The sequence below is a fragment of the Bufo bufo genome, chromosome 3, assembly GCF_905171765.1.
Source record: "Bufo bufo chromosome 3, aBufBuf1.1, whole genome shotgun sequence".
Classification (NCBI taxonomy): domain Eukaryota; kingdom Metazoa; phylum Chordata; class Amphibia; order Anura; family Bufonidae; genus Bufo; species Bufo bufo.
In genome coordinates this window covers 418,879,050-418,897,331 of record NC_053391.1, presented here as the reverse complement: position 1 = coordinate 418,897,331, position 18,282 = coordinate 418,879,050, and positions in this window count along the sequence as shown.

The following is an 18,282-nucleotide window of genomic DNA, read 5'->3' as shown; positions in this document are numbered from 1 at the left end:
CTGACTGGGAAGTCTTAGTCATGGGTAATGACAGGACAAAGCCCTCTGGGCTAGGGACCAACTGCCGATGGGCTAGGAATGGCTTACTGGGCGACGAGGAGGAGAATTCTCCTGGCCTCATGAAGCCGTAAAAGGCCAAATAGATGGCAGCTTTAAGTACCAAGCTTGGCAGTGCCCCGAAGGGCCTTAAATCTAATAGGTCGGACATGTCTCTGAATACCGGGCCGGAAATGGGCTGTCTACGGGAGCTAACCCCGGGGGTACTATTCTGTAAGCCTTTCAATGTGGCCTTGACCACATGACTGGAAAACAACAATATTAACTCTGGATGAGATAGGGACAATTGATGTTAAACCCCTGACAAGTAGGTCCTCACTGTGCCATGCGAAAGGTGCCTGTGCACATGACAGCACCCGATAAAAGACAGTATGCGGTCAACATGACCAAGAGAGCCTAGTGCGTGTTCCTGTTGGAATTTACAGTACAACCGCCAGCCGGTGTTGTACGCTCTGGTGGTATTGGCCGAGAGAGACCTGGAAAACAGACCATGGGCATCGGCTAAGTACTTGTTTAGTGGAGAATTAGCAAGGCCAGATGAGGAGACGGGGTCCTCGACGTATCGGCTTCGGGGCAGACCTGAGAAAACAGAAAGTAATTGTGCTTAGCTAGGGCGTCAACTGCTACCATCTGCGCATCATGTATGAGGGAGCCATAGAACAGGAAATTGTGCTCGAGTGACAACTGCACCAGACGCCTTAGAAAGGACATGGCCAGTTGAGACCTGGTTTTGCCACTATCAAGGATAGTGATGATGGAGGAACTACCAGAGGTAAAGATCACGGTACGGCCTGTCCAAAGGCTTCCCCAAACACAAGCTGCTGCCACCATGGGATACAAGTGCCTCACCTCCGCTGATTGACAAACTCCCCTGGCCTCGAACATCTCTCTTGGCCAGGTCCCATTCAGCCAATGGGGGCCAAAAATTGCAGCGAAACCGGTTGTCACCGCTCCGCTGGAGAATATAATGGGGGAGTTATCTGAGACTGCTGGAATAAACATGGACACGCCATTCCAATGACTTAAAAAGTGGTCCCACATCCCTAAATCTGCTAGTGCCTGACTATCCAGGAACACTGGACTATCCTGACAGGGGGCCTCTGAAAGGAGTGGTAACAACCTAGCTACAAAAGACCTACCTTGAGGAATAACGCGCATCGCAAAATTGAGCATGCCTAACAACGATTGTAGCTCTACCTTCGTGGTGACCCTGCCCACTGTGAATTTGTGTATGACTTCCTGTACCCTGACCAACTTGTCTACTGGCAATCTAGCGGACATGCTGCTCGTATCCAACACAATGCCCAGGAAAGTAATGACGGTAGCAGGACCATCCACTTTTTTTGGGGAAACGGGGATCCCTAACTGCGCAAAACATGCTAAGAGACTTTGGAGATCACTTTGCGGGCCCTGTGGAGCAGAAAGTCGTCTAAGTAATGTATAACATGTTCGCAACCAAACTTATTCTCGAGGATCCAATGTAAGGCTTTCGCCAGTTGATCGAAAATCCAAGTGCTGCTCCGGGACCCAAAAGTCAATTTTGTGGCAAAATAATAATGAGTATTCCACTTGATCCCATGCCATCGCCAAAGCTCTGGCCTGATCGGGATTAACTTAAACGCGTCCGATATGTCCGTTTTGGATAAAATGTCCCAGGGACCTGTCGCCAGGATAAGCGCGATTGCCTGATCGATGGGGGCGTATACCATGCTGACCTCCTCAGCCGGTATGAGAGAATTGAGACTAGGTGTATGTGTACCGTGAGGTGCCGATAGATCGAATATCAGTCTCTCTTTGTTGCTGAATTTACCCGTGACGACCCCTCTGGGGATGACTCTCCACCGTTCGAACGGGGATGTTGTAAAGGGCCCGATGACGTAACCCTTGTCTAATTCCAACTGTAAGAGTCTATCTATGGACCCAGGGTTAAGTAACGCAGACTGCAAGTTACTACACTCATGAGTGTCATCTGGTAATGCTACTAGGCCTGTATGGAACCCAGCAGTAAAACCGGACACCAGAAAATCGCAAAAAATAGTATCCTCGTGCCCCTGCAGGTAAAATTTCAGGAGATCCACATTCACAGTGTTTATCTGACTTTAATGAGCAGGTAACCATTGGGTGAGCTCGGAAACAGTTAACACAAATGTGCAACAGACGGCATTGACTATAATTGCATGCTGAAAAATTATAGTTGTTGCAGATTTGTGACCTGCCAAGGTATTTGATAGGACGGCCGAGTTTGTCTACAGTTGCAGGCTGCTGGGCAACAACCGACGGACCTGGGATAGGAGCAGAAGGATTGGACCTTGATGTACTTGCTGCATTATGACACCATTCGCCCGTGTGGTAGATGGACTGGCATGACGAACATGCCGGAGCTTTTAGCCCCGCAAAGTGCCTGCAAAATATCTCTGTATAAATGTTTGCCCAATTGGTGGTGAACTGAAACTGACTGAGCGCCGCTGCAGCCTTCGCGGAAAACGAGCAATGATAGTCATAGAAGCCAAAGCCGCCATATTTGTAGCCTAGCTCTGTGACCCTGAACAAGTATAAGTCCAATTCTTCCCTCCTATCCGGTCGTACAGAACAAATGATATCTCGGTACAAACTAAAAGCAAGTACAAATTCTGGTATCGTCAGTTTCCTACTCAGCCTAAGGTCGCGACCCTTCAGGACGACAGAGACATCGCCACAAGCGATGACCCTATTGTCCGATAGGTCATGAGTGGCAATCAGCAGAGAAGCTAGGTTCACGTCCCTCCCATCGAGGATGTCCTTTTTGATGTTGGCCGGGATAAAATGGGCTGGTGTGACATTGGGCACAGAAACAAAGTTACCTGAAGCACTAGCCACTGGGGTAGTTACGACCGGTAACAGTGCAGCAGGTGTAACCAAGCCAGAGACCCTTGACTCCACCGACTCCAACCTAGTTTGTACACTAGACATGGAGGACGTGAGACTATTGAGCATAACGTGGAGTTGCGTCAAGGAGGTCTGAAGCGTAGCCATGGAGACTTCTTGGTGACTTGGCTCTACGGGGGTGGACACCAGTAGCCGATACAACTCCGCCTTCCGGGCCGCGGCTTGTTAATTCGGACATGAGTTTAGGCACAGTCCAATTGCGCAGAGAAGGAATACTCCCGGAATCGGATACCCTTGAACCAAAATCTTCCCCAGAAGCATCCACGACATCAGATATGTGCGACATGACCAGACTGTTAAAACAAGCAAATTTACGGGACGTCACCATCACAATCTAGCGACCTGCTGACTACACCCGTGAAAGACAGACACCACCACCGTCACTGCAGAACCATCATGCAAGAAAAGAAAACCGACTCTGGTGACAACCGGACAGCTGAGGCATAGCGGGAAGCAAAAACGTGTAAAGTCTTGTAGAGAGGACCTTACCAAAAGGAACGGGACACAATGTCAGTATGGAGGAAATCGGTAATGACCGAAGCGGAACCTGTCCACCTGAAGGAATCAGAATGTTTTTGTTTTTTTTTTTTTGTTTTTTTCACTGTCAGTTTATATCAATCCTGCCTAGAGTGTCTCCACCTTTATGCACAGACGCCCCTGCCATCCACGTGATTGTAACCATTATGGACACACTGATCATCAAACGGGGGTGCAATCGATATCAGCTGAAAGGCAAAGGGGCCCATGTAACACGGTGGGTACCTGTGTGCTCCAACTCTGCAGAATTAAGATGAGTGCGGAATGCTACATCAATAAGAACACTCCCCCCCCCCTAAAACCATGAAAAGCTACCCCATGTGACATCTGGAATGTACAAATTACATATAACATGGTGCATGGTACTGAGTGCTATCCTTCAATACCTTTAACACAACCACTATAAGGCAATCATCCCCCTACCTAACTAACAGCACGACGGCCCGTGCTAGACTTTTCCCCCCATAACAACCCTGCTCTGCCACATGGGCCAAGCAGGGCCATATGTACTGACATATCCACTAAAAGCCGCCCCGCCCCCCTCCCCCCCTTTTTCTCTGCCCCTAAAACCTCCCTCACAGCAGAAAGAGGAATCTTGGGCATCCCCGGAAAGTATATGTGAACGGAGTCCCGTTGACTCCTGCTACCTGCGTGCAAGTCACGTGGGAGCGGGACGTGCTGCCGGACTGCCGCTCCGGTGTGGGGATGTCCCTTCCATACCTTGAAGGGACCGACCCCACCGACTGGACTGAAAAAGCGCCGCTGCTCTGAGAGGCAGCTTACCCTTACCTGCCACACGAGCTGCACGGACGCCCGCTGTTGCTGTGACGGAGGAATCAGCTGACCGGAAGGCCGAAGGAGAACTTCCGATGACGTAGACCTGCCGGCTGGAAACTGGAATGCTGTTGCCGTCCGTACCCCTACTGAGAGAGGTGAGCAGCTGATATAGGCCAGGGCGCCCCTCCCACAAATGCAGGCCAATAACTCGGCCTTACTACATAGATGATGGGAGAGATCTATGTAATGACCCCTGATATATTTATACATACAGTAGTTATTAGATCTTCCTTCATTCATCTTTTTTTTTCTAATCTACTCTTTCTGGGTACTGTAGTTAACCCATTCCAGTTATTACTTTTGTTGCCCTCCTCTGAACCCTCTCTAGCTCTGCTATGTCTGTCTTATTCATAGGAGCCCAGAATTGCACACAATACTCCATGTGTGGTCTGACTAGTGATTTGTAAATTGGCAGGACTATGTCCTCCTCACGTGCATCTATCCCTTTTAGATGCACCCCATAATCTTATTGGCTTTTGCAGCAGCTGTCTCACACTTGTTTCTACAGTTAAGTTTGCTGTCCACTAAAATTCCTAAGTCCTTTTCCATGTCAGTGTTGGTCAATGTTTTAACACTTATTATTAGAGATGAGTGAATTTTTAAAAAAATTGATTCGCTGGTTCGCAGAATTTTTGGGGAAAAATGTGGTTCTATCCGAATAAATTTGTGGCAAATTACATTAAAAAAATGGCAATTTCCTGGCTGCTGAGAGCCTTTATAGTGGTGTAGGACACTGTGCCTTGTAGTAACACGCATAGCGAGTCTTTGGTAGTGAAGTAATACTGTGAGCAGTGGCGTACCTACCATATAGGCAGACCACGCAGCTGCTATGGGCCCGTGAGGAAGAGGGGCCGCAGTGGAGGAGAGGCCCCGCCCCCTAATTGCTCCTGTTTATCTTTCTAAAGCTAAAGGACCTTTGATGATGTCATCACAGGTCCTGTAAGGGAACTGCACAGTGTAAAGTGTAGTTCCCAGGTTAGAACAGTACATCTGCCAGGACCTGTGATGACATCATCTTCAGCATCACAGGTCCTGCAGAATCTAGCAAAGGAACTGCACCAAAAATGGTGTAGTTCCTAGGTTTGAAAGGTACATCTGCCAGGACCTGTGATGACATCATCACAGGTCCTTCAACCCCTAACAGCAAGTATTAGACATTCACAATCAGCTCTGCATTGATCCATACAGACTGGAATGGAGTGGTAAGAGGAGATCCTCCACTTCTTGTCATTTACCCGCCCCCCCATGCCCTGTTTTTACTGATTGCTCATGTATAATACTTCAGACAGGTACAGTGACCACTACCTCATGTACCTCCCACACAGTGACCATAATGCATAACTGACCACATATTTCTATAAACAATGCATCTACAGTATTATACCTTGTATGCCTCACATCTATATATATATATATATATATATATATATATATATATATACACACACACACACTGCATATATTAAACACTATTATAGATGCAATATATACAGATATATAATAAATATTGCAGTGTACTGATATGTGAGGTACATGGTATAATATATGCAGTGTGTATAGATATATTGTATATACAGCAGTGTACTGATATGTTAGGTACGAGGTATAATAGATGGTGTGTACAGGTATATTGTATATACAGTATTGGATTGATATGTGAGGTACGAGCTGTAATTTATACCTAGTACCTCACATATCAGTACACTGCTATATATACAATATATCTGTACACACTGCATCTATTATACCTCGTATCTCACATATTACACTACTGTATATACTATATATCTGTACAGACTGCATATAATATACCCTGTACTGCACATATCAATACACTGCTGTATATACTATATACCTGTACACACTGCATATATTATACCACGTTCCTCACATATCAGTACACTGCTGTATACACTATACATCTGTACACACTGCATCTATTATACCTCTTTTGTGTGCCAGGCCTGTTTTGTAATCCCAATCCGGCCCTGATGGCATAAATTATTAAACGCAGCAGCAAACATAGTTCATGGAACAAAGAGAGAGGCCTGGAATGGGTAGTGGGAGGGGCTATAAAAGGGGAATGGGGGCCCAATTTAGATTCTTGCTATGGGGCCCAGTGATTTCTATGTACGCCCCTGACTGTGAGTCCATATGAGATGCAGATGACAGGCGTTGCTCTTAGAATCACAGGATACTTCACTTATTTGGGCGGTCACAGTGCCAAAACTGACCAAATAACTCAAGTATCAACTCAGCCTTAGCCTACATGCACACAAACATATTTTTTTTCCGTGTCCGTGTTGTTTTTTTTGGGGATAGGAGGCGGAGCCGTTCATTTCAATGGGTCAGCAAAAAATGTGGACAGCACACAATGTGCTGTCCACATCAGTATGTCCATTCCGTAGCCCTGCAAAAAAAATAGAACATGTCCTATTCTTGTCCGTTTTGCGGACAAGGAGAGGCATTGTTACAATGGATCCGCAAAAAAAACTATGACATACGGACGTTATCCTTTTTTTTGCGGATCCGCAATTTGCAGACGGCAAAACACATACGGTCGTGTCATGTAGCCTTACAGGTAGATGTTAGCGTCAAGAAGAAGCACACTCCTTTTACACCCTCATCAGCTGATTTCACATAGATGTCTACAGAACCTGTTCTATTAAACGCTTATACAAGTAAAGTGCCGATACAGAGTGGAGAGGGTGTCAGCAGTAAGTTTGTGTTGACATCACTGATTAATTTTCCCCATTCTCTGATCCGTCAGAACAATTACCCAGAAAAAACAGATCCTGTCTGTGGAGCATACGCCTTCACTCGGTCAGCATTTGCTCAATAATCCATCAGTATCGCTAAAGGCAAAAAAAAAAACAGGAGTGGATGTAAAACAGAGATGACACGTGAATGGAATATTTGCATGTCTTCTGTGTTTTCTACCCAATCCTGCTTTTGGCTACCAAATCATAAGCCAATTCTGATGGGACCATACAGGCCTTAAAGCTGCTACACAGACAGGATCCGTTGTGCGTCTCGTTTTTCCTTTCTTCTGACAGATCAGAAGAAGTGTCAAATAAATGATGATGTCAGCTAAGCCGAAAGCCAAAATAGTGGACCAGTCATGTAGTAGGGAGGGTGGGAACAGCATGAGGAGACCACAGAGTGGCCCAATGACAGGGTCTGGAGGTGGCAGAAGCATGAGGTGACCACAGAGCGGCACAATGACAAAGTCTGGAGGTGGCGGCAGCATCGGGAGGCCACAGAGTGGGAAGGTGACATACTGTGGAGGTGGGTGGCAATACCAGTACCCACTGAAGATGGTGGGTGAAAGAAGGAGCACTTGACATCAGATGTGTGACATCAGGCGTGTAACAGCATCAGAATAGTAGCTGAGGCAGGTAGCCAGAAGAAACCGGTCAAATTGTTGGTGTGACACCATGGATGATCTAGTCTTGATGCAGTGTCCCACTATGTGCTATATGTGGGCACTTTAAACTCTTGCTAAATGTCATATCAAATGTATTGTGGTATCATGCTGTAATTCCCTTTAACAGGTTGGCAGTATCATTTACCTTTATGCACCACTTATATAAATAGCTGGGGGGGGGGTGTAAAGTTAGTGTGTCCGATGCTAATGAAGAGATGAGGAAGTTAATGGAGAAAGTGGAAATTTGTATTTCCACCCAAATAATTAAAAAAAGATTTTAACGCATATAAGTGCAATGCTTAATGCTGAATACAAGATTTTTCTTCCACCAAAATAATTCAAAAAAGATTTTACCGCATATAACTGCCACGCTGAACGCCAAATATCTTTGTCTTTTTCTACTGATATACACCACTAAATGCTTCACCACATTTAACTGGAACAGTGAACGCCGAGTATATTTTTATTTTTTCACGTATATACGCCACTAAAGGCTTTTCAAAAGGGGGTTATAGGCTGTCAGTTTAAATAAAAACAGCGCCTGAGGCGGAGTGATCTGAAGTGAACGGGATGTAGCGAAGGAAGTAGGTCCACACTGGAAGAGCAAAACAAGGTCCTTGAGCGGTTTCTGTGCTGCAGAGAAGTCCCCGTAGTATCCAGTAAGCAATACCGCAGATAGATGTGGGCTGGTGCGAATTAGTTCACATTTTTGTGCAGTGTTAGTGCATAGTTTATTCACCTGTATTGATGCGCCGCTCTTATGGACGTTGTCAAGTAAGCGCGCAGTGTGTGAAACGACTATATTAACTGATGCCTAACTAGGCAGTAAGACCTATCTTAACCCAGGTTAATTTAATACTTCACTTTTATTACTATATGTATTAAAACCTGAATGTTATAGGTGGGTGAACATATTGCTTATCTTTATTAATTATTCCAACAAACCAAAAAAAACTAAATAAAAATTACAGTCCCCACTTCTCCAGTGAGTTAGAGCAATAGAAATTGAGAAGGATACGGGAGAGTGCACTAACTCCCACCCTCTCACTATGGATGCAAGATACTACAGTGTCGCCATTTGTAGGGCTGTTACTAGCTCTATACTGCTGTCAATTTGGCAGTGTAAAGCAGTGGGAACCAAGAAGCGTCACCCCACTGTCAAGGGGATGCAAGTTGCACCCATACACACAGCAGATCAGCTACAACTAACAGGCTAGGGGCACTACAAACTATTGGTGGAAACTAGTAAATAAAGTATATGACCTAAATGTTTGAATGATCACACTGTTGAAATCTAGTCCGTCCGGACTAACCACAGCTTGTTCACTGTGAAGGAGGAGACTGTGCATTAAAAACTACAACTGCCCCCCGACATGTATCGCCAGTATTCTGGCTTCTTCAGGGGAAATGGGCAGCAATGGGTGTAGCCACAACACTGGAGGGTTAAATGCTTGAATTATTGATTGACAGGATGATCGTCCACTCATGGTATCAACATGCTTCGGTACTAGCCTATTACCTTTAGCTAAAAACACCCACAGGGCGGGTCATGCTCCGGTGTCAGTCGCCTCCTGAATACGTCATCAGGATGGTGCTGGACACCAGGAGGGTGCGCAGACACTTAGGCTAGATCGGACCCGGGTGTTTGACAGTGCGCATGCGCTGCGCCGGATTCGGATGCGCACATACTTCACCCAACGGCAGGAACAGGTGCACCGATTGAGGCTGCGCTTACACCTAGAGTGGAACGCAGAGCGCCTGCACTGATGGAGATTGCGCCTGCGCTTTAAATGTCAGCTTGGTGGGTACAGTGTAGGTGAAGTGTGACATGGGTGCTTAGTGTTTATCTATCATGGTTTACTATTATGGGTGACTAGCGACTGTTGTGCATATATTAAAACGGTAACAGAGTGATGAATATGTACAGTAGGTGGATAGCCTTTTCGATTATACAGGGATATGTCCTGTGGAACATTAGAATGACTATGTAAGGTGCAAAAGGTACTGTACTTATAGGTCAACTGTACTTCTGAACCATTGATACTATTGACAAATGTCTATATATCACTATGGGGTCTAAAAGGACCCACAGAGTGAAGTGTCAAAGAAATGTATATTAACAGAGAGATTATAATGATTCCACAGGGATCTACCCTTTAAACAATAAATATAGTTATACAGTGAGAATAAGTGCTGTATTTATGAATTCTAAATCATTGATTATAAATAGGGATGATCGAACCCGAACTGTATAGTTCGGGTTTGTACCGAATTTTGGGGTGTCCGTGACACGGACCCGAACCCGAACATTTTCGTAAAAAATAGGCCTGACATTTCTATTCCTCCAAATCAGTACAGTTTTAGCTAGTCAAGTTATATTTAGTGACCGTAAAAGCACAGTTTTTGTTCTGGGTTGAAAAACTATTCCCAAATTTGCCATTCTCAAAATTAGTAGCTTCTGCTATATCAGGCCTACTTTAAATCTATCCCAAAAAGGATATCTTAGATTGAAGGTGCTGATAGTGTCATTCTGAAAACTTAACACACACGCTACCGTGCAGATACAAGTCTAATTCTGTGATTAAAGGTATATCTGTCACACAGCGCGTAAAAAATAGGCCTCACATTTATATTCAACCAAATCTGTACTGTTTTAGCTCGTCAAATTATTTGTAGTGACCGTAAAAGCACAGTTTTTGTTCTGGGTTGAAAAACTATTCCCAAATTTGCCATTCTCAAAATTAGTAGTTTCTGCTATATCAGGCCTACTTTAAATCTATCCCAAAAAGGACATCTTAGATTGAAGGTGCTGATAGTGTCATTCTGAAAAACTTAACACACACGCTACCGTGCAGATAAAAGTCTAATTCTGTGATTAAAGGTATATCTGTCACACAGCGCGTAAAAAATAGGCCTGACATTTCTATTCCTCCAAATCAGTACAGTTTTAGCTGGTCAAGTTATATTTAGTGACCGTAAAAGCACAGTTTTTGTTCTGGGTTGAAAAACTATTCCCAAATTTGCCATTCTCAAAATTAGTAGTTTCTGCTATATCAGGCCTACTTTAAATCTATCCCAAAAAGGATATCTTAGATTGAAGGTGCTGATAGTGTCATTCTGAAAAACTTAACACACACGCTACCGTGCAGATACAAGTCTAATTCTGTGATTAAAGTTATATCTGTCACACAGCGCGTAAAAAATAGGCCTGACATTTCTATTCCTCCAAATCAGTACAGTTTTAGCTGGTCAAGTTATATTTAGTGACCGTAAAAGCACAGTTTTTGTTCTGGGTTGAAAAACTATTCCCAAATTTGCCATTTTCAAAATTAGTAGTTTCTGCTATATCAGGCCTACTTTAAATCTATCCCAAAAAGGATATCTTAGATTGAAGGTGCTGATAGTGTCATTCTGAAAAACGTAACACACACGCTACCGTGCAGATACAAGTCTAATTCTGTGATTAAAGGTATATCTGTCACACAGCGCGTAAAAAATAGGCCTGACATTTCTATTCCTCCAAATCAGTACAGTTTTAGCTGGTCAAGTTATATTTAGTGACCGTAAAAGCACAGTTTTTGTTCTGGGTTGAAAAATTATTCCCAAATTTGCCATTCTCAAAATTAGTAGTTTCTACTATATCAGGCCTACTTTAAATCTATCCCAAAAAGGATATCTTAGATTCAAGGTGCTGATAGTGTCATTCTGAAAAACTTAACACACACGCTACCGTGCAGATACAAGTCTAATTCTGTGATTAAAGGTATATCTGTCACACAGCGCGTAAAAAATAGGCCTCACATTTATATTCAACCAAATCTGTACTGTTTTAGCTGGTCAAATTATTTGTAGTGACCGTAAAAGCACAGTTTTTGTTCTGGGTTGAAAAACTATTCCCAAATTTGCCATTCTCAAAATTAGTAGTTTCTGCTATATCAGGCCTACTTTAAATCTATCCCAAAAAGGATATCTTAGATTCAAGGTGCTGATAGTGTCATTCTGAAAAACTTAACACACACGCTACAGTGCAGATACAAGTCTAATTCTGTGATTAAAGGTATATCTGTCACACAGCGCGTAAAAAATAGGCCTCACATTTATATTCAACCAAATCTGTCATTACTTGTGTGCCTGTATTAGTGTAATACGGTACCTAAATAGATAGCCAGAGAGTGTTAGGTGTCTTAAAAAAAAGGCCTGAATTTGAATTCAATACATTGGCCCGAATAATATTTTTCTTATTGTGGTGAACGGTAACAATGAGGAAAACAACTAGTAAGGGACGCGGATGTGGATATGGTCGTGGTGGTGTTAGTGGACCCTCTGGTGCTGGGAGAGGACGTGGCCGTTCTGCCACAGCCACACGTCCTAGTGTACCAACTACCTCAGGTCCCAGTAGCCGCCAGAATTTACAGGGATATTTGGTGGGGCCCAATGCCGTTCTAAGGATGGTAAGGCCTGAGCAGGTACAGGCATTAGTCAATTGGGTGGCCGACAGTGCATCCAGCACGTTCACATTATCTCCCACCCAGTCTTCTGCAGAAAGCGCACAGATGGCGCATGAAAACCAAGCCCATCAGTCTGTCACATCACCCCCATGCATATCAGAGAAACTGTCTAAACCTCAAGTTATGCAGCAGTCTCTTATGCTGTTTGAAGACTCTGCTGACAGGGTTTCCCAAGGGCATCCACCTAGCCCTTCCCCAGGGGTGGAAGAGATAGAATGCACTAACGCACAACCACTTATGTTTCCTGATGATGAGGACATGGGAATACCACCTCAGCACGTCTCTGATGATGACGAAACACAGGTGCCAACTGCTGCGTCTTTCTGCAGTGTGCAGACTGAACAGGAGGTCAGGGATCAAGACTGGGTGGAAGACGATGCAGGGGACGATGAGGTCCTAGACCCCACATGGAATGAAGGTCGTGCCACTGACTTTCACAGTTCGGAGGAAGAGGCAGTGGTGAGACCGAGCCAACAGCGTAGCAAAAGACAAAGAGGGAGCAGTGGGCAAAGTCAGAACACCCGCCGCCAAGAGACTCCGCCTGCTACTGACCGCCGCCATCTGGGACCGAGCACCCCAAAGGCAGCTTCAAGGAGTTCCCTGGCATGGCACTTCTTTAAACAATGTGCTGACGACAAGACCCGAGTGGTTTGCACGCTGTGCCATCAGAGCCTGAAGCGAGGCATTAGCATTCTGAACCTTAGCACAACCTGCATGACCAGGCACCTGCATGCAAAGCATGAACTGCAGTGGAGTAAACACCTTAAAAACAAAGAAGTCACTCAGGCTCCCCCTGCTACCTCTTCTCCTGCTGCCGCCTCGGCCTCTTCTGCTGCTGCCGCCGCCTCGGCCTCTTCCTCCGCCTCTGGAGGAACGTTGGCACCTGCCGCCCAGCAAACATGGGATGTACCACCAACACCACCACCTGCGTCACCAAGCATCTCTACCATGTCACACGGCAGCGTTCAGCTCTCCATCTCACAAACATTTGAGAGAAAGCGTAAATTCCCACCTAGCCACCCTCGATCCCTGGCCCTGAATGCCAGCATTTCTAAACTACTGGCCTATGAAATGCTGTCATTTAGGCTGGTGGACACACACAGCTTCAAACAGCTCATGTCGCTTGCTGTCCCACAGTATGTTGTTCCCAGCCGCCACTACTTCTCCAAGAGAGCCGTGCCTTCCCTGCACAACCAAGTGTCCGATAAAATCAAGTGTGCACTGCGCAACGCCATCTGTGGCAAGGTCCACCTAACCACAGATACGTGGACCAGTAAGCACAGCCAGGGACGCTATATCTCCCTAACTGCACACTGGGTAAATGTAGTGGTGGCTGGGCCCCAGGCGGAGAGCTGTTTGGCGCACGTCCTTCCGCCGCCAAGGATCGCAGGGCAACATTCTTTGCCTCCTGTCTCCTCCTCCTCCTACTCAGCTTCCTCCTCCTCTTCTTCCACCTGCTCATCCAGTCAGCCACACACCTTCACCACCAACTTCAGCACAGCCCGGGGTAAACGTCAGCAGGCCGTTCTGAAACTCATATGTTTGGGGGACAGGCCCCACACCGCACAGGAGTTGTGGCGGGGTATAGAACAACAGACCGACGAGCGGTTGCTGCCGGTGAGCCTCATGCCCGGCCTGGTGGTGTGCGATAATGGGCGAAATCTCGTTGCAGCTCTGGGACTAGCCGGTTTGACGCACATCCCTTGCCTGGCGCATGTGCTGAATTTGGTGGTGCAGAAGTTCATTCGCAACTACCCCGACATGTCAGAGCTGCTGCATAAAGTGCGGGCCGTCTGTTCGCGCTTCCGGCATTCACACCCTGCTGCTGCACGCCTGTCTGCGCTACAGCGTAACTTCGGCCTTCCCGCTCACCGCCTCATATGCCATGTGCCCCCAAGGTGGAACTCCACCTTGCACATGCTGGACAGACTGTGCGAGCAGCAGCAGGCCATAGTGGAGTTTCAGCTGCAGCACGCACGGGTCAGTTGCACTGCGGAACAGCACCACTTCACCACCAATGACTGGGCCTCCATGCGAGACCTGTGTGCCCTGTTGCGCTGTTTCGAGTACTCCACCAACATGGCCAGTGGCGATGACGCCGTTATCAGCGTTACAATACCACTTCTATGTCTCCTTGAGAAAACACTTAGGGCGATGATGGAAGAGGAGGTGGCCCAGGAGGAAGAGGAGGAAGAGGGGTCATTTTTAGCACTTTCAGGCCAGTCTCTTCGAAGTGACTCAGAGGGAGGTTTTTTGCAACACCAGAGGCCAGGTACAAATGTGGCCAGACAGGGCCCACTACTGGAGGACGAGGAGGACGAGGATGAGGAGGAGGTGGAGGAGGATGAGGATGAAGCATGTTCACAGCGGGGTGGCACCCAAAGCAGCTCGGGCCCATCACTGGTGCGTGGCTGGGGGGAAACACAGGACGATGACGATACGCCTCCCACAGAGGACAGCTTGTCCTTACCTCTGGGCAGCCTGGCACACATGAGCGACTACATGCTGCAGTGCCTGCGCAACGACAGCAGAGTTGCCCACATTTTAACGTGTGCGGACTACTGGGTTGCCACCCTGCTGGATCCCCGGTACAAAGACAATGTGCCCACCTTACTTCCTACACTGGAGCGTGATAGGAAGATGCGCGAGTACAAGTGCACGTTGGTAGACGCGCTACTGAGAGCATTCCCAAATGTCACAGGGGAACCAGTGGAAGCCCAAGGCGAAGGCAGAGGAGGAGCAAGAGGTCGCCAACGCAGCTGTGTCACGGCCAGCTCCTCTGAGGGCAGGGTTAGCATGGCAGAGATGTGGAAAAGTTTTGTCACCACGCCACAGCTAACTGCACCACCACCTGATACGGAACGTGTTAGCAGGAGGCAACATTTCACTAACATGGTGGAACAGTACCTGTGCACACCCCTCCACGTACTGACTGATGGTTCGGCCCCATTCAACTTCTGGGTCTCCAAATTGTCCACGTGGCCAGAGCTAGCCTTTTATGCCTTGGAGGTGCTGGCCTGCCCGGCGGCCAGCGTTTTGTCTGAACGTGTATTCAGCACGGCAGGGGGCGTCATTACAGACAAACGCAGCTGCCTGTCTACAGCCAATGTGGACAAGCTGACGTTCATAAAAATAAACCAGGCATGGATCCCACAGGACCTGTCCATCCCTTGTGCAGATTAGACATTAACTACCTCCCCTTAACAATATATTATTGTACTCCAGGGCACTTCCTCATTCAAGCCTATTTTTATTTTCATTTTACCATTATATTGCGGGGCAACCCAAAGTTGAATGAACCTCTCCTCTGTCTGGGTGCCTGGGCCTAAATATGTGACAGTGGCCTGTTCCAGTGGTGGGTGACGTGAAGCCTGATTCTCTGCTATGACATGAAGACTGATTCTCTGCTGACATGAAGCCTGAATCTCTGTTATGGGACCTCTCTCCTCTGCCTGGGTGCCTGGGCCTAAATATGTGACAGTGGCCTGTTCCAGTGGTGGGTGACGTGAAGCCTGATTCTCTGCTATGACATGCAGACTGATTCTCTGCTGACATGAAACCAGATTCTCTGTTACGGGACCTCTCTTCTCTGCCTGGGTGCCTGGGCCTAAATATCTGACAATGGACTGTTCCAGTGTTGGGTGACGTAAAGCCTGATTCTCTGCTATGACATGCAGACTGATTCTCTGCTGATATGAAGCCAGATTCTCTGTTACGGGACCTCTCTCCTCTGCCTGGGTGCCGGGGCCTAAATATATGACAATGGACTGTTACAGTGGTGGGTGACGTGAAGCCAGATTCTCTGCTATGGCATGAAGACTCATTCTCTGCTGACATGAAGCCAGATTCTCTGCTATGGGACCTCTCTCCAATTGATATTGGTTTATTTTTATATATTTTATTTTTATTTTAATTCATTTCCCTATCCACATTTGTTTGCAGGGGATTTACCTACATGTTGCTGCCTTTTGCAGCCCTCTAGCTCTTTCCTGGGCTGTTTTGCAGCCTTTTTAGTGCCGAAAAGTTCGGGTCCCCATTGACTTCAATGGGGTTCGGGACGAAGTTCGGGTCGGGTTCGGGTCGGGTTCGGCCGAACTTCTCGAACCCGAACATCCAGGTGTTCGCTCAACTCTAATTATAAACCATTGATCTTACTAGCAAAGGAAACGCCGGGGCATGTGCCTATTTGGTAGGACAATATCTCCCTATAGGGACTAAAAATACCCTCAGAAGGTATTTTTGTTAATCGGTACAGTACTTGTGGCGCACCAAAATTTACGGGACTGTAGGATAATAGTCCTATAAATTGGAACGTGTCAAAATATACACTTAATAAGACGCTGAACAAAAAATGAAAAGAAAATGCAATGTCTGAAAAGCCAACATAGAAAAGTACCTCTCCTTCGCTCTTAGAGAAATGGCTGTGAAGGCAAAACCTTCATTGAGTCTTTTGGGACTTTGGGACTTTGAAACGTAAATACAAATTTTCACCATGGCGTAATTCGGTCCATACCGCAAAAAGGACTTTCCCACATATTGTATAACTGCAGTGCTGAATGCTGAATATATCTTTATTATTCTACTGAAATACACCACTACAGGCTTTACCACATATAATTGCAACAGTGAACACTGAATATATTTTAATTTTTCTACTGACATACATAAATAAAGGTTTTTTTACATGTAAGTGCACCAGCGAATGGCGAATGTATATATTTTTTTTCTACTGCAATATGCCAGTAAAGGCTTCACCAGATATAACTGCAACAGGGAAGTGAGAATATATTTTTCTTGTTGGACTGGAATTGACCACTATACGCTTTGACCATAAAAGAATTAAAGAGTTAAGTGCGTATATTTATTTCTTGCAGTACTGAAATATGCCCCTATACGCTTTCACCTGAAATAACTGCAACAGCGCAGTGCGTATATATTTTTCTTTTTTTACTGAAATATGCCCCTATAACCTTTCACCAGAAATAACTGCAACAGTGCAGTGCATATATATTTTTCTTTGTTACTGAAATACGCCCCTATATGCTTTCACCAGAAATAACTGCAGACGTAAAATGCATATATATTTTTCTTGTTGGATTGAAATATGCCCCTATATGCTTTCACCAGAAATAACCAACAGTGCAGTGCATATATATTTTTCTTGTTTAACTGTAATACGCCCCTATATGCTTTCAACAGAAATAACTGCAGAAGTGAAATGTGTATATATTTTTCTTGTTGTACTTAATAAGATACTAAGATATAAGCCATTAAAGGCTTTCCAACATAACACTTGCAGCCCAATAACAAAAAGCTGGAATGACAGAGCTGCCTAATGACTATTTGGATCCCCAAATAATTGTTCCCTGCAATTGTAAATCACTTTCCTATCAATGTCCCTAGCGCCTTCTGTCGTCTCTCCCTGCTTTGAAATGATTCCTCCCTATCTTTTCCCTGCACTTATAAATCGTTTTTTCTGTCTTTTTTTTTTCACAATGAGGTTTTTCCAATTGCTGTCCCTAGCGCCTTCACACGTCTGTCCCTGACTCTGAACACTGGAAAATGGCAGAATCTAAAATGGCTGTTGTATTTATAGGACTGTGACATCACAGGGCTGGGTGGCTGCTGATTGGCTGCATGCAGGCATGTCAATCTGGGTGATCCTGCCTTCCCAGAGTTCCTTGCCCCATGATCTCAGTCCGCACACATGTAGCCGCCATTTTAGGAAAATTGTGATTCGTTACCATGAAGCGCAAGGAAATTCGCATTAGTTGAAAATCTAATTTTTCATGAAATTCTAGACGAATTCCACTGTCAGCTTCGATTTGCTCATCTCTACTTATTATGTACTGGTTACATGTACAGTCCTGATCAAAAGTTTAAGACCACTTGAAAAATGGCAAAAAATCATATTTTGCATTGTTGGATCTTAACAAGGTTCCAAGTAGAGCTTCAACATGCAACAAGAAGAAATGAGAGTGAGACAAAACA